This window comes from Pan troglodytes, chromosome 17 (genome assembly GCF_028858775.2).
Source record: "Pan troglodytes isolate AG18354 chromosome 17, NHGRI_mPanTro3-v2.0_pri, whole genome shotgun sequence".
NCBI classification, from domain to species: domain Eukaryota; kingdom Metazoa; phylum Chordata; class Mammalia; order Primates; family Hominidae; genus Pan; species Pan troglodytes.
In genome coordinates this window covers 65,472,208-65,496,010 of record NC_072415.2, presented here as the reverse complement: position 1 = coordinate 65,496,010, position 23,803 = coordinate 65,472,208, and the positions used below count along the sequence as shown (strand labels likewise).

At 37.9% G+C, this 23,803-nt stretch overlaps 1 protein-coding gene across 41 annotated transcripts in view; it reads left to right on the top strand.

Annotated features, from left to right (window-relative positions):
• The window catches only part of TCF4 (transcription factor 4), a 412,677-nt gene that overhangs the window by 198,230 nt on the left and 190,644 nt on the right, over positions 1-23,803 (top strand). The window contains exon 1 of one of the 41 annotated variants that reach the window (XM_063795741.1): positions 15,495-15,765. The exons of 36 other annotated variants lie outside the window; for them this stretch is intronic. The gene's annotated coding sequence lies outside the window, so the exon portion shown is untranslated. Of the gene's footprint in view, positions 1-15,494; positions 15,792-23,803 lie in introns of those variants that run through there. 4 more of the 41 variants (XM_063795742.1, XM_054672285.2, XM_024350855.3 and 1 more) reach the window with 4 other exon arrangements.

The following is a 23,803-nucleotide window of genomic DNA, read 5'->3' as shown; positions in this document are numbered from 1 at the left end:
TGGCCTAAACCTATATTTACTTTGAATTTCACTATAGTCTACCATTTCCTGATGCCTTATATATCTGACATATATCTGATGAGTGACATTCTTGAGATGTCTGCCCAGGACTCCTGAACCCCATGAGAAATAAGATTGCACTTTGCAGTTCTTCAACCTTGCTGTGCATCTGAGTAACATGTGGCCCATTCATACACTGCAGATGCCTGGGCTCCGTCTGTGAGATTCTGTGTTTAGAGGCCTGGGCTGGGATCTAGGCTTCTGTTATTTAAACAGGAATTTCTGACCTACACATTGCTTCAAAAAATTGTCATTTTTGTTTTCAAAATTGTTATTTTTTCTTGAACTCAATACTTATTTTTAAATCCTTTTTTTTTTTTCACTCAGGAAAAGTGAATCATCAGCACCTAATTATTTACCACTAAGATATTTGTATGCAAAAAATTAATAATTTTTAGATCAAAGAAAATGGATAACTTCTAATATGTTAAAATCGTGCATATTTCCATTGAGAGAGAGAATGGGCTGAAATTATCCCTCTTTTATATTTTAATTGTTCATCAAATTGATAGATTTAATCTACTGGCCCTAAAGATTTGCTTCTATAATAATGTTGTGAATGAAACCTTCATTGCTGTAGATTCACAATTCAACATCATACGTATGTGGTAGGAGTGATTTTTCTTGTATTAAAGGAAAAAGGGTTAGCAGATTTTTACCAATTTAGAAAAAAGGCAAGCCAAATTAGAGGGAAGTCAGCATTATAAATATTTCGAAAAGAACCCCCATTCATTATTTTTTGTAATGTGTAGCTAAGACCAAGCAACAGTGAAGTGGGAATCCTTGCCTTATGCAAAATGGTTAGGGAAATAGCTAAGGATGCTAAGAAATTAGCTTCAAAATTGGTTGTAGGCATGAATGTTTTTCTCAGGGACTTGGGTGATTTTGTTACACTTTCTAATATTATCTCTGCTATCTTCTAGGACTTATTTTGTGCAGTCAAAGACTTTTTAAGGCTGTCTGTTCTGTAAAAGAAATACGAACTCCAAGTTGTTTGATTTTATGAGTTTTGTTGTTGTTGTTGTTGTTGCTGTTCAGTCTGTAAAATAGTGACGTGGATAATAAGGATATTTAGTTATATGTCCAGTGACCTTTGGAATAATAAAACTGTTTTTGTCTGTGTGGGTTTTTCACATACAGGTAATGTTTTGTTCACATTCTGGATACAGACCTGACCTCAGGCTGCTCAGTACTGCAATTTCATAGGCTCCTATGAGGTCCCCGGCTAACATTTTGGCTGTGGTGGTAGACCTTCACCTCTTAGATTTCATATATCTTTCATTTCGCTTCTTTTGTGCTTCTGTTGAATTCTGTATATTTAAGAAAATTAAGATGCAGAGAGAAAATCAGTTAATGTCTCCTCTATGTCTTGTAATATGTGGCCCAAACAGAAAGAAAATGTATGGAATTTAGAAATTTTATTTACTTGTTTTCTTACATCATAGAATACCATTTTACCATTGAAATTATTAAAACCTGCTTTTATTGAGAATTTTGGGGAAGTTGAAAATGTAACCTTTACGGGGAATTAAAGCTGTTTTATTTTAATGAATAAAGTAGTTAAATTATTAATCATATAAAATTATTTCTCTGGATGTTAATAACCATTTCTTTACCCAGGAACTTTTTTCTAATCACAGAATCTTGATTGGTGGTTTATTTGAAGGCATATCTCACTATTAATGGTTCAAGAATACCCATAACTTTTGGAAAGACTCAAAACATATTGCATAATTGGATTTTAAGTTATGTTGTTTGTAAGCTTATTTGACTTGTATCATGTAGTGATTACTATCAGTTTTTCTGGATGTAGGTAGGTGCTTCTTATGATTCTTTCATAGATAGTATTGAGTCATTCATTAAGTCTATTCCTCAGATGCTTATTGAGCATCAGACTTGTGTCACATACTTGCACAGCTTGGTGTTGGAGATACACCCTTTATCACCACATACTTGGAGTTGCTTTTTGTCTGCTGTAAGACACAGGATGTAGTGAACAGGCCAAGAGAAATATAGGGTCCTGTGGGAGCTCCTTACAGGGAGGGACATAGCACAGAGAAACTCAGGGAAGTTGACATTTAAGTTCAGATCTGAGTGATCAGGAAAACAGCCAGCCAGAGGGAGCTGGCATGGGAATGGATGGAGGCGTGTTTGAGTCATGGCAGCCAGATCTAAAGAAGGCTACAAGTAGAGAGAGGACTGTGCATTTCTCCTTCCCATCACTGGAAGAGGAAGGGTATGAGGAGTAGGCTCTACATGAACATGAGAGCCAGCTCATGAAGGGCTGTACAAGCCATGTTCAGTGTTTATCATTCATTCTGCAAATACATACTCAGCACTATGTGTCAGGTACTTGGCTTCAGGAAACAAGGCAGAAAATAATGCCTGCCCTTGTGGAGCTTTTATTCAAGTGGGGAAGAGACAAACAGTAAACATGGCACTAGTGGTTTTGAAAATGGGCCAGAAGTATGTGTAGTCCAAATGGTTACAGACTCAGCATTTGCCAATATCATGGAGCCAAATCTAAGACTATTTAATAAAAATAAGTTTGCAATCATTTCCAGTCCTCAGCTGATAACTACAGATAGACTTGTTCTTAACTCAACATATTTACAGGTAAAGTTGAAGGTTACCTATCATTTATATTTATTGCTCACTCACATTGCATCAGGCATTGGGCTAAGCAAGCAAGCAAACCACATTTGAGAGAAGGTGCTACAGTTTAGTGCAATCAGTATTTCAAGTTCACCAGAGTAGAACTTAAGAGTAGAAGGTTTATTTGTTAAATAAGAATACTTGACCTTAATGGCGACCAAAAAAGAGTTGGAAGAATGAATAAGATCTAGTATTTGATGGCACAACAGGGTGATTATAATCAATAATAATTTAATAGTACATTTAAAAATAACTGAAAGAGTATAATTGTATTGTTTGTAACATAAAGGATAAATGCTTGAGTTGATGGGTACTCCATTTACCCATATATGATTATTACACATTATAAGCCTATATGAAAATATCTCATATACCTCATATATACCCACTATGTACCTACAAAAATTAAAATACACACACACACACACACACACACACACACACACGAATACTTGAGAGGTGATCAGAATGTCCTGTATTCCTGGCCGGGCACGGTGGCTCACGCCTGTAATCCCAGCACTTTGGGAGGCCGAGGCGGGCAGATCATGAGGTCAGGAGATTGAGACCATCCTGGCTAACATGGTGAAACCCCGTCTCTACTAAAAATACAAAAAAAAAAAAAAAAATTAGCCGGGCGTGGTGGCGGGTGCCTGTAGTCCCAGCTACTTGGGAGGCTGAGGCAGGAGAATGGCGTGAACCTGGGAGGCGGAGCTTGCAGTGAGCCGAGATCGCGCCACTGCACTCTAGCCTCGGCAACACAGCGAGACTCTATCTCAAAAAAAAAAAAAAAAAAAAAAAAAAGAATGTCCTGTATTCCTGTTTGAAAACACATTACCAGAACCAGAATTCTTCCTTGAAGTTTTGAACAATATCACAATAACAGAAACATCTCAAGATTTTATCATGCAGACAAGCAAACAAAAAAATTCTACATAGTGATTGAAGTAGACATTTGCTTGTCACTCAAGATGAATTATTGTAAATAAGGAGTTTTTATTACAATGAACACTTTTTTTGGCAGAATTAATAAAGAGCAGAGGATACTAGAAGTCAGTGCATAGAAGCAAAAGGAGAAATGTAGTTGAGCATAGTGAATAGAGAAGATTTGCTTTCGTTTATTTGCCCTATACATTAAGACCATTGAATGAGACTATTTTGTGTATGACAAGCATTTGAAAAAATTGTTTTACTCTGGCAATCTTAGGCTGATTTGTTTTATTTCCTTTAGAATAAAAGTTGCAAGTGGGTAGGAATTATGCCTTAAAGTGTTAGCCTACAAAGGACTGGAAAACTACTCAAGGGTAACAGCTGAAGAGGAAATGGCTCTGCCAGTGTCGTGCACATGGATGATTGGGCACATAAGGGACACAAGCAGGGAGAAAGGTGCAGAGAGAAGAGCTCCTAAAACCAAGGAGGCTTGCTTGGAACTAAAATAGAATAGCAAAAGTGAAAAGCCTGGGGAGCCACTAATGTGATATAGTTTCCCTCGTAACATAATGCAAATATGTAAAGTTGAAAACGTGTGCCGCCTCTTGCATAGACATTGCTGTCATCAGCAGCACACACAGTTGGGTATATTTGGCGAGGCATTTAATCTCCTGGCTCTCTGATCTCTCAGTCCATATCACCAGAGGCATGTATTTTCAAAACAGTCCAGATCAATGTCTGGTCTTTGTATCTGTGGTACAAATATAAAGCTTACTTGTCCACATAACAGCAAAGTAAATCCGTGGTCCATTAACGCTAAATTGTAAATAGTGATAGTCACTTTTGTCCAACAGTGTCTGTAATGTTTATTGCTAAAGCCCATACATGTTTATTGATATTATCCTAATCTGGGAACAGTAGCTGCTAGTTATCTATGTGCCAAACACTGTGCTGCTGTTTGCAAATTTTATCTAATAGCAACTGTTTGTGAGGAGTATTTGTTATCTGCATTTTACCCATAAGGAAGGTGGGAGGGACAGAAAGGTTAAAATAATCCAGATGGAGGACCCACTCTTGGTCACTGGTATGTTTTGGGCTTAGCACACAGTTCTGCCAGACTCTGCAACATGTGTTCTTAACCATCAGACTTTATTTCTCTGGTAGGCAACACAGGTAGATGTGACAGGTTAGAAGTATTAGATGTAAATATAAGTTATCGAGATGATATGACTACCAAATTGACTACTACACTGTTTTTACTTTTTTAAAAACATGTATTTCAGCACACTGCTAAACCACAGCAAGAATCTTTTTAAAAAGACCTTACAAGAAGCATGATTACAGGTCACAAAATCAAGGGAAAATATTGTCATCATTATTTTTTAATAAGTGATAAGCGAGGCTGATGAGTGTAGACCTGTTGCTTTATTAATAGAAATATGTGCATCTGGTGAGGACTTGTATTTGCCAAGTACACTGCTGGCCTGGAATTAGACTCCTCTGTGGAATTCAGGTCAGTGTTTACACCCATAGTAGTTTACAATCTTTCACAAATTTGAGCAAAGTATTAGGAAAGCACTTAGAAGCAATTTAGAGAATCAGAATTAAAGTAGAATCGGCGTAGCATGTATGTTCAGTGGAGAGGGGCGAGTAGAGGAGTGAGTTTCTCTGACAGATGATGAATCTAGTTTGTTTACTTTTTGGGAGACCCTGTTTCCACACTCACTGACATGTGAGTTTGCATCCTGGCTCAAGCACTTAAACTCCCCAGTCTCCCTTTTTGTGTGTGTGGGATGGAGATGACACGGCCAACCTCACAAGGTTGTATAGGGTAAAGTGCCCAGTGTAAGATTTGAAGCACAGTAAGTCTTCAGTGGGGCTAGGTTTTCTCCTTCCCCCCTGCTACTTACCTCATGAAGAGGATGAATAAGTACAAATCTCTGTTCAGCACTGCAAAGGAAGATTATCATATTTATTTATTTATTCATTTATTTTTGAGACAGAGTCTCACTCTGTCGCCCAGGCTGGAATGCAGTGGCATGATCTTGGCCCACTGCAGCCTCCGCCTCCTGGGTTCAAGTGATTCTGCTGCCTCAGCCACCCAAGTGGCTGGGACTACAGGCGTGTGCCACCAGGCCCAGCTAATTTTTGTATATTTTAGTAGAGACAGGGTTTCGCCATGTTTACCAGGCTGGTCTCGAACTCCTGACTTCAAGTGATCCATCCACCTTGGCCTCCCAAAGTGCTGGGATTACAGGCATGAGCCACCTTGCCCAGCCCAGATTATCATTTTTAAATGCTGAAAACCTAAATTTCCCATTGCACTGTGCTAGTACTTTCACAGTGTTGACTTTCAGAGATATCCGTGCACCGCCTTTTGGTAGCTCCCTATGTCCTCTTGCTTCTCTAGTTGCCATTTCTTTGGAAGACCCCCCCAACATTAGTTATCTCATTTTCCATGAGTGATTTTGAAACCCAGTTTGTGCCACAGTAAAATTTATTGAAATCGGAGAAACACTGGATCTTGAGAGATACCACCAGCACCTGCAGTCTTAACGCTTCATCTCCTCTCCTGACCTGGGTCCAACTCATCTTTCTTTCTCATCACCGCCTGCCGCCATCTTGTTTACTCCAAGTCTTCACCATTCAGTCACAAATACAAAGCCCTGCATGGGTCAGGTAGTCCTCAGAGAAGGAGAGAAGTAAGAAAGAAAGTGGAGGCCGGCCACGGTGGTTCACAACTGTAATCCCAGCACTTTTGGAGGCTGAGGCGGGTGGATCACCTGAGGTCAGGGGTTCAAGATCAGCTTGGCCAACGTGGTGAAACCCCATCTCTACTAAAAATACAAAAATTAGCTGGGCTTGGTGGCAGGTGCCTGTAATCCCAGCTACTCGGGAGGCTGAGGCGAGAGAATCGCTTGAACCCGGAAGGCGGAGGTTGCAGTGAGCCAAGATCGCCCCATTGCACTCTAGCCTGGGCAACAAGAGCAAAACTCCGTCTGAAAAAACAAAAAACAAGAAAGAAGGTAGAATCAAAGGGATGTAGGGGTTCCAAAAATTTAGATGAGATGTCAGGTTTCTCAGATGTGTTCCTTGATTTGAGGTAGGTGATCTTAGAAGAGCTGCAACTAAACTCCAACTGGCTCCTTTTTCCCCCATGTCTTAGAAGAAAATGTGCTTCGTTTTTATTCTCTTGACAACCCTCTGCATTTGCATCTTTCAGCTTCTTCTAACTTGTGTCTCCTGGGACCTTTCTTTTCATAACTCTATTTTCTTTCATCATCTGTCTTTCCCCTGACTCCTTTTCCCTTTGCTTCAAAATGTGCAAATGGATCCTCTCTTCTCTGGCAGTGATTATCAAAGTGTGGTTTCTCAGTGAAATGTGATCACTTACTTCAAATCTCCTGGGATGATGTGAAAGTTGGGACCCACTTCAGGCCTATGTGTCAATACCTCAGTATGATATATTCCAGCAACTTTCCCAAAAAACTACTTAGTTTCCAAGGCAGTTTGGCATCTCCTAGAGTGGCACAGCAAATTCCATGATTTTTTTCTAGCCCTGTTCGTTTTGTCTTTTAAAACCTGTCTCCCTCAACATCCACAATGTTAAAAACGTCTAACTTGCCTTCTGTTTCGCTCACTACTCTTTTTTTTTTTTTTCCTGCTTTCTGCTTCTGTCTTCATAAGTGCAGGCATGGGAAGAGCTGGGAATTTGGAGTCCCAGTAGGGTTTGATTCCTTAATGTCATTGCTCAGTAGCTGCGTGATCTTGGGTCACCCATGTATCTTCAGTAGGGCATCTGCTTTGGAGGTTTGTGTGGCTTGCAAGTGTCATTTTTAAATTGGGAGCCCAAATGCAATTGTTTGTGCTCTAAAAATCTGCCTCTTCCAGTTTGCTGGTGGAGAACTTGGAAATTATTGGCTTTGCCAGGGTTGTGGCCTCTGGATGAGAGCTAAAAGGTGAACAGCCTTTTATCCATTCTGCTTCCCCCCACTTACTCAGGGTCCTTTCCTGTTACAAATCATAGCTTGTATGGCATGGCAAGTACTGGAAGGGAGAAATTCTCTCCAGTGGGCCAGAAAATGCAACGGGATCTGTTTGTGATTGATAGAGATAAGAGTGCCTGATCTACTTTTCCCTCTGCCAGAAAAGTATTTTTCCCTGACAGCTGGAGACATCAAAGGTCTGAAGCTGTGAATACAGAGAGATGAATGTTCTAATATTAATATTATATTAAAAAAATATACCACGTAACATTTAACGTCAACATGTCTAGTTTCCTCTGTCTGGTAACCCCCAGTCGTCCATATGCAAAAAGAGGAATTCCAATCACAGACGTCCTCACTCCAAGGAGACAGGCAACCATTACGTGTCTGTGAATAGCTGAGTAAGCCAAACTGTGATAGTTTCTGATAGATCATGTCAAGACCTAAATAGTGGAATCTTCAGGATTTGGATGTGGGGAGCAAGTCACCTGGATTGATGAGGACTCACTGATGAACTGACCAAATTGTTTTTGTTTGTTTGTTTGTTTGTTTGTTTTGAGATGGAGTCTTGCTCTGTCCCCCAAGCTGGAGTGCAGTGGTGCCATCTTGGCTCATCGCAAGCTCCGCCTCCCGGGTTCACGCCATTCTCCTGCCTCAGCCTCCCGAGTAGCTGGGACCACAGGCGCCCACCACCATGCCCGGCTAATTTTTTGTATTTTTAGTAGAGATGGGGTTTCACCGTGTTAGCCAGATGGTCTTGATCTCCTGACCTTGTGATCCGCTGGTCTTGGCCTCCCAAAGTGCTGGGATTACAGGCGTGAGCCATCGCGCTCAGCCCCAAATGGGCTTTTTAGGAGTTCTCATGGAAGAGATGGAAGTTTCTTCTTGAATGAGAGCAATCCCAGAGTCTGATATTTCACCTAGTACATGGGAAGGGAACATGTTTTGTCCTAAGCCAGGTGTGAAGTATAGTCATTCATGTTGGGCAAAAACGTGGCAGGACTTGGAACTTCTGTGGGGACCCACAAAGGAGAATAGAGGAGAAGACTCCATGAAATTTCTGGTCCTGGTGTTGTGTGGATGGCCCAGGGCCCTGGCCAGAGAGATTTAACTACTAGGTGAGGTTTTTTCACTTTAGACAACCCTGCTAAGGGTTCATTTCACTTATATGCCGTCTGTGGGCCTTTGATGGTTCTTTTTTCCTATATTTGCTATGGATATATTTATGCATTTAAAAAATTTGCATCATTGTAACTTTTCATTGACAAAATATATTTAATATGCTCGGTTTTTACAGTTTTGCTTAATTAGTTTTTTTCCCACTTATATTTATTTTCTGTAACTTTTCTCTTTTTTATTGTCTGTTTTGCTCAAGATGTTATATATCTTCTCCTCCTTCTCCAGAGTAGACCTCTCATCAGTTCACCAAAATCTCTCTCCAGTAAGAGTCAGGAGGCTTACCGTGTGACGACCCCTTCAAGGCAATAAGTCTCCAACGAAGGGATTAAGATTGTTTTTTGACACCAAACATTGTTTATCCTCTTAATTTTGAGCTATGTAGCCTGAAATCCATGCTCTGTGATGAAATGGAGGTGGTTTATCTGAGCTTTAATACTCTTAAAAATGAAGATAATGATATCTCAGAGCATAGTAATGAAAATTAAATAAGACGCATGCATCTAGCAGAGAAGCTAAGAAATAGGAGATTCTTAACAAATGTAACCTCATTTCTTCTTTAGTTTCTGTAAAACCCCAGGAATGTTAGAAAATGTCTAGGTCGAAAGGAGAAGATCATGAGTTTGGTGTTAATTTTGAGGTATCTTTAACCAGTCAAGTGAAGACATGAAGTAGACAGTTGAATTTAAGGGTGTGCAGATCAGAGATGTCTGAGTGGAGAGTCTGCAGTTGAAGAGCTGTTTGTAGAGATGCCAGTTGATGGTATGAGATTGCTTATGGAGTCTTGAGTAACAGGTGGGCCTTGAGCCTAGCAGTAGAAGGATTTTCACGATTTAAAGACATTCAATTGAGAACAAAAGAGCATGCCAGGGACTGGGAGAGAAGGGAAATGTGATGTTATAGAAGCTATGCTAAGCATAGTTTTTTAAGAAGGAGGGAATGGGTGTATCTTTTTTGGTCATCAAGGAAGATGAGTACTCAACAGTGTCTCTTGGCTTTAACCACTTTAGTGGTCACTGTTGACATTTTCAGAGAGTTTTCTTGGTGGAATCATGGAATAGGAACTGACTTTCCATCCCTCAGAGTTGAGTTGTCTTTCATCTGACTTGGCAAAGTATTTCTTTTATGTACTTCTAATGTGATTTTTCTCTATTGTTTATAGTTGTTTGCACTTTTCATTCACGTAATAAATTATCAGTTTCCTGAAGACAGAGGTCATGCAAAATCCCATGTAAATTACACCTAGTTAAGTATTTAGTCTTAGAATCATTGGTTCTCATGATGAACAAAACACATTTCTTGGTCTGTTCATTTATTCATTCATTCGCTGAACAGTTTTTTATTTACCAATTCCATACAAATAGCAGGTACTATTTTAGGTTATGTGAATATAGTGGTGAACATAAGATACTCCCTTTTCTGTAAACTTTCATTGTAGGTGGAGACAGATGAGAAGGAATGAATACAAATGTTGAGGGCGTTCAGTGTCTTCACTTATTTGTTCCTCACAACAATAGCATGATGTAGATGTTATTCCTAGTCCTATTTCATTGATGAGAAGATGGAGGCATCAAGATATTCAGTAACTTGCCAGGGTTCTCAGTTCATTGGAAGCAGGGATGATGTTTGGAGCTAGGATTCAAACCCAGGTGGTTTGACTCTCAGATCCACTTTGCTAATCATCTCACTACACTGCAAAGTGTTTGGCACGGGGAAAATCATTATTCTTATTATTAATGTAGTTAATAGTAAATATTTCTCAAGGGAGCTGAGGAATCATTTACTCTAATTCAGATGAGAAAATGGACACTCATACAGCTAGCTATTGGCAGAACTGAAATTTAGAAGCCATATTTCCAGGCTCCCCTTCCAATGTTTTCCCCTCATCCAGTACCTCTTCTTTAAGGAATGGAGTATGGAAAAGGGAAAAGAAGCTGGAAGAACGAAGGAATGGGCAAGGAGAAGGAAGGGTGTGTAGAGGAGATATAGGAAATAATTAAACCTGTTGGATTTGGGGTTTTTGATGCTATTGAACTGTCTGGTTTTTAAAGTTTTTTTCCCCCTTATATTCTCAAGAGGTAGATATCCTTGAAATGATATCTTCATGCAAAATAGTGTTTTATTTCATCTATGACCAAAAAATAATTCAGGAGCTAGGAAACCTTAGCTCCTTAAAAGTAAAAGACTGTATTTTGGGAAAGAACATTGTTACTGGAATTTATACTGTGACAACACTGGTTGGTAGACACACTAGAAGCTTTGAGGAGTGTGTTTGTGTGTGTGTGTCTTTGTGTGTCTGTGTTTGTGTCTTTGTGTGTCTGTGTTTGTATATGTTTGTATATTAGTATGATATATATAGAAGTACATATTTATTTTATAAAATACTGGTAGTGTTTAATTTACTCTGTGCATACTCTTTAGGGAAGAGGGTATTGAAATATTTTTCTGGGTTGGAAAAGTTTTTGTACTTACATGCAAGGCTGCTCTAAAATCAAGCACCATATTGAAACATCACAAATATACACTAAGCAAGGGACAGATGCACAAGGAATTTAAGCAGAGTTTTTCTAAATGGCAAATAATTAGAGGGGAACAGATGCCTATGGGCAGCAAAGGATGAAATGAGGTACCAGGAATTTTAAAAGGGAGATGGAAATACAAATGTAGAATGCAGTTGCTCTCAAGGATGTTTAAGCCTAGAGGGTGTGCTTGCCCAAAGTTCACTCTTTTTGTGGGTATTGACTTAAATTTGGTTCTCTCTTCACCTGTCTTCCCCAAAGAAGTAGATGATGCTAATCATTCTGAAGTGGAACAGATTTTCTGTGGAACCTCAGTTTTGGATGATCTGTGGCTGCATCTCTTTCTTCTGCCTCCCTAGGGTCTTGTCCTTTTATAGGACTGCCAGGATATGACATTTCACAACCATGTCAGTTCTCACTTATTTATTATTTATACCCCATATCCTTCCAAAAGGGTTTTTAGGTAGCCTACCAATAAAAGACACGTATGAAAATATATGTGTGTGTGTGTGTATATATATATATATATAATTTTTTTTCTTGGTTTGTGTTTTAGGATGGACATGTCCCTTCTTTAGAAACAAGTCCGCTGTAAAATGGGTTGTATCCATCTCAGAGCTATTCTACGTAGTCTTGATGTGGAAAAGGAAACAAATCTCCAAGAATAAAGTAGAGCACTAGGCATTTCCCATCTTCCTGTAGAGTGGTAGTTTAAACAGCAGGGGCACTGAGCAGAGCGATTGAGCAACCCAGCAAAGCTGAGCTGTAGCACCTGATCATTATCCCTCAGGTTTAAGATTTACCTGTTGTGCTCATTGTAACAAAAGAAATGAAATCTCTGTAATTATATTGGAAGGGGGAGGAGATCGTGTTTTAGTTCCTTTGATCTTGAGCTAGAATAGGCTCTGCTTTTGGAAATTTAATTTGAAAGAGCCCAACGTACACATCTGCTTTTTGTACTGCAATTTCTATTGAGCTTGAAAATAGAAATTTATTAATGCAAATGTGTAGAGTCTGTTCCTTGAGGAAAAGATATACTCATTCAAAACACAAGGTGATCCCTTCCTACATAGCTATGGAAGATGTTAATATGTTTTCTGTTTTTTTTTTTTTTTCCTTGACTTCAGATATGAGGTTCCTTGCTAACAAGGACTAAGCATAAAAATTATAGGATCCATTGGGGAATGGAAAGATTCATTCAATACTTAAAAGTTTCCAAAGGACAAATTCATTGGTGAAGAGCTGGGGGAAGCATACTGAATCCTCAAAAGAAAAAAAAAAAGCCAAAAACAAGTGCATCATCAAACCATTCTGAGAACATGTTTGAATTGATGATAGGGCCCATGCTAAGAGACAAAGCTTTCATTTCAACGAATCCAATCTGCCTAGTGTTGTGTAAAATTGCCTTTGCCTGTAAATGGAATGGCATGCAGATTTTAGGTAGGACACTTTCTCACCCAACTTAGCCTGTACTCTATTTCATTTTTTCCACCATTACATGAAGCTTCACATAAATGACAACTTGACTTAATCCTTAAAGTGGCTGGATTGTGTGGTCTATTTTGATTAAACTTTTTCTTGTTCTTAGTGTAAATTTTCAGTAATGCCTAAAATGTCATGAGCATTTTGGGACATAAATCCTTTAAGCTATTTTGCAGTCATATAGTTGTTCTTTGGAGGGTTTGAGTGCTTTCCTAAACTCCTTCTCATCTCCAAATAGGCAAAATAAATTATAAATTGTCGAGAACATTCAATCACTCTTCGGATGAGCAGGCATCTCCTAAAGCTGGGGAAAGTATCCATTTTCAATATTTTGAGTAAATAGAGTTGATTCTTTATAATATTTGTACTGTATCAAAATATCTCAAAAACTGTTATAAATTACCTAGACTTAAGGAAGAAGACATGATTAAATAATTCATTGGATCAATAAAACCAATCTACTTTTTTCTGATGTGGTGTGATGAAGTTTTTTTTCAAATGGGGTAGGTGGGCCTCAGTGCTGTGTATTATCCTTTTGATTCTATTGATTACTGTCTTTCTCTGCTCCCCCCTTAGTTGTTGTTTGATATTTTTGTGCTTTTTGTTTGTTTTGTTTTAAAGAAAGGAAAGCTGAAAGCCATAGAAAGTTAGGCTGTGAGTTAGGAATTCTGAGTTTAAAGCAGGGAGCCTGTCCCTAACTTTGTGTTTAAGTTGGTGTTTCAGTTATGTTGCCAGTGTAAGCTTGTGACCCTTACAAATGTACAATTTCATTTGGGTTCAGTGATTCCTGGATGAGTTTGTGATATAGGATGCCAAAGGCCATGGAATTTATTTAAGACACAAAATCTTGAGACAGAGCTGATTCCTTGGAAGCTTGTGGGTAACTAGAGTCTCATGTTAACTAATCTGGAGGGGGCTAAGAAAAGTCTTCCTACCCACTTCCAATTAATTAATTTCTAACATTTCCATCTAATCATGACTTTGTCGAGTGACACACATCTTTTTTCCTCACAGGCAAGAAACTCACACACAAAATTTCTATTTCTAATGGCAGACAGTTGGGGTGCCGCAGCCAAGCAGTCACCCTTAAAAATTAATGAGCGTAATGATGGTTAGAGAAGCGATTCTGATGGTGGTTGGAGAGGGAGGGGCCATGGGGATGGCAGAAGGAGGAAGACCGGACTCCTCATAAGTGACAATGATGTGAGCCCCTGTCCTCATCTCCCCTCCCATCCCCCCTTCCCCCCAGTCACCACCCCTTCCGTCCTCCTCTCTTTACAGGAGCCAAAGCAGATAGAAAGACAGGGCGATTATGAAGACGTCAGTTGGAGTGTAGGCAGGCGAGAGGGGCGCAGCGCCCCAGATGAGGTCCGGGGGGAGCTGAGGAGGGTCACTCATGGACGACCGTGTGTGTGTGTCTGACAGACTGTGAAATGGTGCGTTGTTGCACGGCTGCGCTGCACCTGGGCCCTTCATCTGTGATTGATTGGTTTGGTCATGTGTAATGGTCCCATCTGCTCTGTGTTGTTTTTCTTTTTTTACTTATAAACACCGTTCCCAGAGGCTGAGAGAGGATGAGCTATGTTTTGTCATCTTCACTTACACTTTAGCTCAAAAAAGTGGTCAAGTAGGTAAGCTCTAAAGTCTGTCCAAGTAATATAGTAGGAAAGTACGGTTTTTCCCCTTTGCTTGATTGTGTGTGTGTGTGCGCGCGCGCGTGTGCCTCTCCTGCGCACGCGTGTGTGCGTGGAGTTTTAATGCTGCCTGTTAATATCTGAATAGTTCGTGAACCACGGAAGACCAAAATATCGCAGAAATGATTTGCACAACTCTGTGTATTGTGACTCTTACTGCAGTGAGGATTTTTTTTTGTAACGGAGCCAATACTTAATTAAAACCGCTGACATCATGGTGTTATAATTAAGCGTGGCATTAATTAAGCTGGAATAACGATTTTTTTTTTATTAAGAACTGCTTCTATTGTATAAGACCATTATCGCCTAAAAACAAAATAATTTTAAGGCAAAAATAAATTTGCTTTAACCTAGCCCTTTTCAACTTCCCCCAAAGTCCAGCCTCAGGACTGTCATCATCAGGGCTCCGAGTCTGTGTGTGCGTGTGTGTGTGAGCATGTGCGTGTGTGTGTGTGTGTGTGTTTGGTGGTGTTGGGTTGGGGGAGAGTGGAAGTGAAATTTGTTTTTTTTCACCCAAAAATGCTGATCGGCTCCTGGCATTCTGATGGCTAATTATGCATCGGAGAGCTTCGACAGCTGCATTCATCATCATAAAATGTAATAATTAATGACATTCCAACAAAGAAAAATATGCAAATGAGGACTCATTAGCATTTTCATATTCAGCTTTGATAATGCTTTTGCTGACAAGGTTGTAATTAATGAAAATTCATGTCGCAGTCAGGAGATTGGATCGGTTTCATTCCGCTCACAATTCCCAAATGCTTGCATTATGGAAAATCGGCGGCTCTGCCAACTTTTCAGGGAAGAAAAAAACACACACACACACTAAAAGCACCAGATGCAAATTAATGGTAGGGAGTCTTTAACTCTTTAAACCACCCCCCTAAATTTCCATCACAGGAAACATGTGATGAGTGTTAGCCTAAGAACTAGATTCTCTTTTTTTTAATAATAGGAAAGTACTTTTATTTGTGACCCAAGTATGAGAATTTCTGGCAAACTTTTTTTTAATATTAAAAAAAAACCCCAAAACCCTCCACCTTTTCCCTTCTTTCCTTTTCCCTTTCAAGACTATTTAAATGTACATAGTAAAACATGTTAGGACAGCCAAGCCCCAGCATGTTGTGTTCTGTCCTCTGGCTGGCAGATTCACGCCACAACAGTTTATTCATCCACATGCTTTTTGGCGACTCTTCATCACGTATTTGGGCTTAGATCTTCTGGTGCCTCCCTCGGCGTGCTACCCATAAGGTCGAAAGAAAAGCAAGTATTCGATTTCTCTATTCAGGGTGGGTTTTTTTTTTTTTTTTTTGGATGATAGTGGTTTTTTTTTTTTTTTGCGCTTTTTCTTTTTAATCTATTCCCTTTGTGGTTTAGTGTAAGAGTTTGAGAATGTGCCCATAATTCTCTCACTCAACACTTCTGGTTTAGTGTTGTTCTTCAAATGTAATTTTAGGAGACACTCTGCAATCAAAATGGAAACCCAGAAACCCCAGAGCAGAGATATCGACAAATATTTAACACAGAGAGCTATTAATTTATGAAAGCCTCTGTGTGTTGCTTTCAAAATGTGGAACTTTAGGTTGGCAAATATACACTTGATGCCAACCTGATACCATGTTTGACAGACAAGCCTGAAGTTAAACTGAAAGTTCTATCTGGCCCTCAAGGTTAGGAAGAAAAACTTAAACAGAGTCTGACTTCATTTTCTATTTGATCTTTAGGTTAAAAAATGATGATTATTAAAACTGGTCTTTTTGCTGAGGCAGATGTTTTAATAAAAGGTTTGTATAATGATTAAGAAAAAGGGAAAATAGAAGTGTATTTCTTTATAAATTATAACGTTTATAAGCATTTTCACTCTCAGATGAATAAAATGACTTCTGGGAGTTCCTAAGATGCAGTTTCCTGTTTATTTAAAGTTAAATTGTAATTCCCAAAGTTGCTAGCCCAGCATAAATAAAGATTATAATACGCCTTGTTAAGGGAAGAGAGAAACTTTGATATGCGGGGCCTTATTTTTTAGAGTATTTCAGTAAAACAGAAAGAATCATCAGTTATTTCACGAAAATTTTAAAATAAATCTTTTTTCCCTTGTATGCGATTAAGAATGACTGGGTTTCATTCCTTGTTAAACTCTTGGGGTTCTAAGAAACAGAATTTTATTTCAATCTCTTGCTTCTTCCAACTTTTATTTTGTCACAATTTGTACATGAACCTGTGTGTGTGTACACAGGCATGTGTGTAAATGTGTGTGTGTCCATGTCTAAAGATTATGGTGGCTCTGTCCTCTCTCCTGTAAAATCTATTGTGGTAAAATAGCAGGCAAAAGAAGGTTTTACTTTTTTTTTTTCCTTTTAGTTTATTTCTTTTTTTGTGTGGGCAAACTGCCCATCCAGATGGTAGAATTTCACCTGTAAGCAATCTGAAACGATAGGTTAATTCTGACATTTTATAGAGCTTTTTTATTTTCTTTTCACACAGTACAACTAAGTGCAGAATAACTGCTCAAGATAATGTTTCTTTTTTTTTTTTTCTTTTAAAGCGCTTCCTGCTGTGATTGGTTCTTTTTTCCCCCAAATCTGAATTTGGGGCTCATTTAAAATCTGTGGCTTTAGGCACTTTGCTGTTATTGTCAAAACCACATCTAATGAAATCTTTGACCAGCTTCTAATATGTGTAAATGAGGAAGTGATGGCAGAAGTGAAAAAGCAGGTTAGTCGCCGAGAAGCAGATCCTTGTAATTTTATAACGCTGAACGTTCCACTGGCTTTGATAAATTTACTGTTAGTTTTCTCCTCCCACCAAATTCACAGATGTATACCAACTCATAACTTCCCAAGTAATGCCTAGCATGGTATTAGCCCCCGGAATCCTGGGACTTGCTTTTGTTGTCAGTGTGGTTAGCCTCTGGTGGCTTATGTGACTGAGTAAACTGGAGAAAAACTTCAGGGTGATTCGTTGTCCCGTGATCAAGGAATCCCATTATTTCCAAAAGCGGGTTTAGAAGATGTTTTTGGAGTAGAATGTGGAAGGGAAAGGGAGTATTGGAGATTGTTTTTACACATAATCATGGTAATCATGCTGTGTTGACAAGTTAGTTTTGAATGTGCCACCTTCTTGTTTTTATTTCTAGAAAACCTTCATTTTCATGAATTATTTCTTGAGCTGATGATAAAGATGACTTTAGAGACATCTTCTCCCCTGGTGTATTCCTTTAGGGAAACGTTTTTGAAAGTGTTGCCCTTTATTATACCTGTAAGGCTTGGGACCTTTGTCATGGCATTGTTTGTTGTTTTTTCCGTTTCCTGTTTTGCACATGTTAATTCCTGTGGGCATTTTCTTTTTAAAGTGATGGGATTTTCACTGTCCAGCAGCAAGCCACATTTACTGGAGTTATTGAACTCTGTAATAGGAAACCTGTGGGTGATCAGTTTTACCCTCCCTAGAAGATACTCCTTCAGTCAATGAGAATTACAGCCCCATGACTGAGAATTTTAAAGAAGGGGTTCCACTAAGACACCCAGATGTTTTGTTTCAGGTGTTGCAACAAAATCAACATTTGTTTGTGGGCAGCGAAGCCAGTGTTCCTGCCAGTATTCCCGTTCAGTCGCTTCTCATATTTCCCTTGCAAACTTTCCCATTGGTTGGGGTCTGTGGAGAGATTTCAGTGGCTGGCTGGTGGAAATGTTTGGGAGAACATTTGCGTATCAAAGCAACCTAAATATTTGCAAAAATGTTTGCTTGAGAAAAAAGAATCCACTTAGGATTAGGAAGTAACTGCTTAAACATTTTAAAAGCATTTGTGATTTCCCTAAGTATATTACTCATGAGCCACTGCCTAACCTGAATTTCAGGGGTCACTCTGGAATCTGTATATTTAAAAACCCTATAAGATAATAAAGGTTTTGCTTTATGATTAAGATCTGAATCCATACATTAAAATGAAAAAACACTTGACAAGACAAAATATATTTTAAGAATTGTTTATCATTTAGTGAACCTGCAAAACAAAAGATGTAAAGAAAGGGCCTCATGAAATGGTTGGATGTTGAATACCTCTAACGTCATTCTTTCCCTCTACTGTAGATTTTTTGTTGATAAAACCCAATTGTATTGCTATGATATGACATTCCTTCTGTTGGAGTCCATAAGCTTTCTTCCAGTGGTAATGATCTGAATGTCAGATCTTTTTCTTGAGTTTAATGTAGGCATTTTCTGTCCACATTATTAAAGTTTCAGCTACATTTTACTGATGGTTTGGAAACAGTATGTGTAAAACTCAGTGTAGGCCAATTTTTCCAATTTGTTAACAAGGTAGGAGTTGAGCATTGACAATTACTGTACTTAAAAGCCCCTCGGATCAGGTGTTATTTTACCATCTGGACATTTTAATTAGTAATAAAAGTGTGGATCTGGATACACAGAAATAGGATCTACAGTACACAATGGCCCAATGCACTCTGTTGGTGCTGAGGTGTATGTGGCTACATTTTATAAATATGTATGTATGTGTGTGTGTGGGCAAGTGTAATTATGTGCCAGGTGTGTCCTTTTTCAAACTGGGCACTAACACAACACCAAAGAATTTGGCTACTTTTCTTAGATAAAAAGTAAAAATGTATAATCTATAAACTTGCACATAAGTAAAACTGTATCTTTTTAATGGTCCTACTTCCTCAAGTATGGCATGACAAAATATAATGCTGACATTTAGGTAGGCCTGGGCAAAAGATGTGACTCTTCTCTTTCATAGCTGTGTGCTCTAAGGCAAATAAATTAACCACCAAGTATCCCTTTTTTCTCATATTCAGAATGAAAGTATAAATGATAATTGTTATGGTATCTACCTAACAGGATTATGAGGAAGCTCATTTGAGCATGTATATTGAAAAGCACTTAATAAAATATAAGGAGTCATAACAGTTCTTAACAATTGATTGTTAATACAGGATGCAGATGACCAATTCATACCCCACATACCTATATCTTTTATAATTCAGTAAATCATCTCATATTTAAAAATAAGGGAGATGCAAATATAATGTTACATTAGATTATTAACAAATGATAAGTTTAAGACCACCAGAAAAAAATGTGTTCATAAGTTTCAACATAAAGCAAAATGACTCATTCTTATAAAGTATATACAGGCTCATTGAAGCAATGTTATCCTTAATTAAGGCAAAAGCGGATGCATTTGAGGGAAATAGTGACCCTCTGGAGAAATAGAGAATGAAAATAGTTTAGGGAAATGAGTCTTAACATCTTCTCTTTTGGAAAAATTCATGCATGTTTCTCTTAATCATTATGAATTTCATGTTTGCAAACCAGTGTGAATATTTAAACGATAATCATTATTGTTTAGAATCTATCTATTACTACACACACAGATACACACACACACACACACACACACACACACATTTGCTCAAGAAAATCATCCTCAGGAAGTAAAGGAGTTGATAAAATTACCATTGGAGCAGATGAGTTTGGATACTTCTACTGAAAGCTGTTTCAGTTTTTATTATAGGTACAGTTCTCCCCCGAGAATTCTTTGGGAGAAATAAAAACATTTGTTTTTAATTTAAAAGAGTGGTAACATGCTGTAGCATAATATTAACTATTTCAGTGATTTTATCAATTTTATCTTCCTCTGCCTTAATGTAATAAATGCATATCTTGATTAAGTACAAATCTTTACATTACGTTGTCCCTAATGACAAATATTATTTTAGGCAACTTAGTTTTAATCATCAGAGTGTCTTAGGGAGCTTATAAAACTTGTCTCTGGGACATGGTATTAGCAGGATGTACAGAGTTCCTTTTTGGTGCCATGCTAGGAGGAGATAAATTCAACAGAGTCAGTCCAGTCCATTCATTCATTTGATAGATAATAAGTAAACCACAGAAGAAACAGGAATATGTCAGTTCTGACTGTACAGGTTTTAAGATTTTTTAGACTTAATATTGAAAACTAGTTTTACTTAATGTTCTATCAGTTTCATTTAAATGCCCTAATCCAATGATCACTTTCATTTAAATATCCTAATCTAGTGAGCAGATAGGGCTTACATAGCATTTGTCTTGAAGACATTTAAAAAATGCAGCTACAGGTCCTCATCTTTGAAACTCCATTTGGTAAAAATGGCCGTGTCTACCTTTACCTGTAGATTTAAGTGTCCACAGTCGCGGGATGAGAAAAGAAATTGTGACACTTCTTGAAAAATGGTCTCATCAAAGGGATTCAGTTGAAAATGTGAGGGATTGCATTTAAACTTTGATAAAAAAAAATAAGTAATTCTAAGTAAAGTCTGTAGCCAAACTCCTTAATTGTGATGCATTTGCTGAGTTCCCCTCTTCCATCCTCGGGCCTGCTCTGATGCCATATGGCCTACCATGGAACATTTAACTTGTCAGATATAATGGATTGTCCTGGAAGCAGATTTTTGCTTTGAGCACTCGGCTCCTTTCTTGCATTTCACTCTCAGCTCCAGGCTGCAGGATGAAGGATTGTGGTAGAAGTGCAAAGAAGAGACACACAGTTGATTCCCCTTAAGAGAGTGACCTATATGCCACAAAATTTTACCCACGTAAAGAGGCATTATCCCCGTCACTGGCCTTAGCAGGCTGCATGTCAAAATCATTTAAATTTCCCTGGACTTAACAGATTGTGTAAACATTTCAGAACTGAGAGCTTAGGAATAATGAAACATCGTCATTTTAACTTAGGCAGAAATGGTGTAGCCATATTGGCCAAAGGAGGCATATTATTTATTGTGACCTACATGTAACGTAGGCCACCTGGTTTTTAGATTCTATAAATTAAGTTCTCTCAAGTTTATGAAGGATGCTAAAAAATATATATATTATGATGGAAATGTTACTTGGCTTTATTGTTTTTGTTTTGTGAATAGAGAGGTGAGGTTGAAATGATCATTTAGGAATCGCTTCTTAGCCTTTTGGCTAAGATCAAGTGAAATGATCATTTAGGTGGAGGGACAGTGGCAGCTAATTATCCTACCAGGCTTTCTAGCTTGAAACTTAGGGGCAGACCTTCCATTCATTCTAACCTATTTGAAATTAGAGATTGGATGTGTTATGGACTATTTAATTTTTATCTGTAAAAGTAAATAATGTAGTCTTTGTTGTTCATTTTAATTTGGTGCTTTTATGAGTTAATTTTTTTTTCAATTTGTGCTATTGTTTCAACAAGCTTGGAAAACAGTAGGAACAATTTGTGACTTTTGCATCTGTTGGAAAACTTCTTTAAAAGAATAAACAGTGCCCTACCTATATGTGTGTGCACATACATAGCTGTGAGGTACTCTTCTGGTATAACCTACTGTAAACCCCAAAGCAAATATTGTGATATAGAGACACAGAATAGACAATTTACAAGTAATCAATCAAGCACAAACCAGTGGGAAAATAAGGAACTTACGTATCTCAATTTATTCATTAAATGGTACATATTTGATTGCTTTAGGGTTGCAAAAGTTAATTAATAGATTTGTATAAGACACAGAAATATACATACACTAAAAGAGACTTTGCTAAGTGTAATATACTCAAAAAATATGTTAATTATGTTAGAAATTTAATATTTAATTTAATTCCATAAATCCTTGCATTACAAATAAGTCCTCATACAGGTCAGATAGGGCAATAAAAACTACTGTGACCTTGAAAACTGACAGAAGCTCACTTCTGTACAAATCTTTTTAATGAACAACTTCCCATCGAGCAGCTAAGAAATCTCTGTTAAAGTCAGTATTTAATACTAAAGTGTACTTATGTATGTTTCTTACTGATCCTAAATTGAGCACGTTAGTTTTATCAATGCCACTGATCGGCTGACTGTACCCCTCCTCCCCCATACAGATTTGGTGAGACTTAGTACTAAATAAGTTTGGGGAGTGCCTGGCCATAGCCGGCTCTTGTTGGGGCATGTGCGCCCTCTGCTGGCTGCTCAGATAGGAACTGACTGGTGTGTGAGGTTCTTACTTTCTTTTACTTTTCAAGGTTGGGTTTTTTTTGTTTTTTGTTTTGTTTCAATTTATTTTTATACAACTGATCAGATATTTACCACGATTATAAAGTTGTAGCTTAATACTGAGTATGGCCGTTAATTTGTTTTTGTTTGGAAATAAAGGTGAGGTTTTGTTTTGGGTGTGTTTTCGGTAAATAGATAGTCCTGATAGTTCAAATAACATGCAATGTGTGTAATACTCTTGAGTTTTTTAAGTGGTTGATTGTATATCACGATTAACCATATTTTCATTGCTTTCATATTCCCCTTGGCTTGATTGTATTTGAGAAGTATTCTTGTTGGACTAAGTTGGGAATAGAACTTAAAAGGGGATAGATAAGTCATTGAAATTTTGAAATATGATTATTTGTCTGTAATGGATGTGGTAGGTAATCCCTAGTAGAAAAATTCCTGTTATGGTTGGTTGATAGTTTTCACTTGCTTTGCCAAGGAAAATGAGTATATTTACATCATAATACTTTATAAAAGCATTTTTGGTTTCCTTGCAAACCAAATTAAGCTGTGCTCACTGGCAGACATTGAGAATGGTGATTTGAGTAAAATATTTTTTGTTTTGTTTTGCTTTTGCAGTTGCTGTTTATAGAGTATGAGATGTTAAAGGAACAAATCACTGATGGTCTCTTTACTCCCAGGACACAGGACTAAACTATACAAGGGCAGTTACAGAGGAAGAGTGTCAGCCTCTCTACCATTGCCTGGGTGGAGAGCATCCTTGGGTCCTGGTAGTGAAGGCCAGGGCTCTGTGTAATGAGTGTGTCTTTTAAAAATAGCAACAATTTTTGTTGACAAGGCTCCATCAAAGTCTTTATAATAATTTAGTTTGTATAAGTGATTTCTGTGTATCTCTGAAATTAAATGACTTGATGGAGTCAGTTTGGTATTTGTTGTACAGAGAAGGCAGTTTAGATTTTTATAGTTCTTTTGTCTTACATTGCAAATTTTTCTAATTTGTAAGCAAAAGCCATAAAAACTTCCAAACCAACCGTGGAGTGATCAAAGAACTTAGAGCTGTGGAAGGGCAGAAATGTCATCTATTTTTTTTTTTCTTGTCTTCCAGTTTTTCCCCTTTGCAATTTTAGGTTCCAGTTACCTTAAAATTTGTTTTGGATAAATGATATAAATTTTTACTTAATAGTGTTTACTTATTTTGATTTAACATTGTCAAGTAACTAAGAATTGCATTCTAACAAATATTAAGTCCTTATTACCTCTGTTAGAATGTCATCTTGCATGAAATCTCACATACAT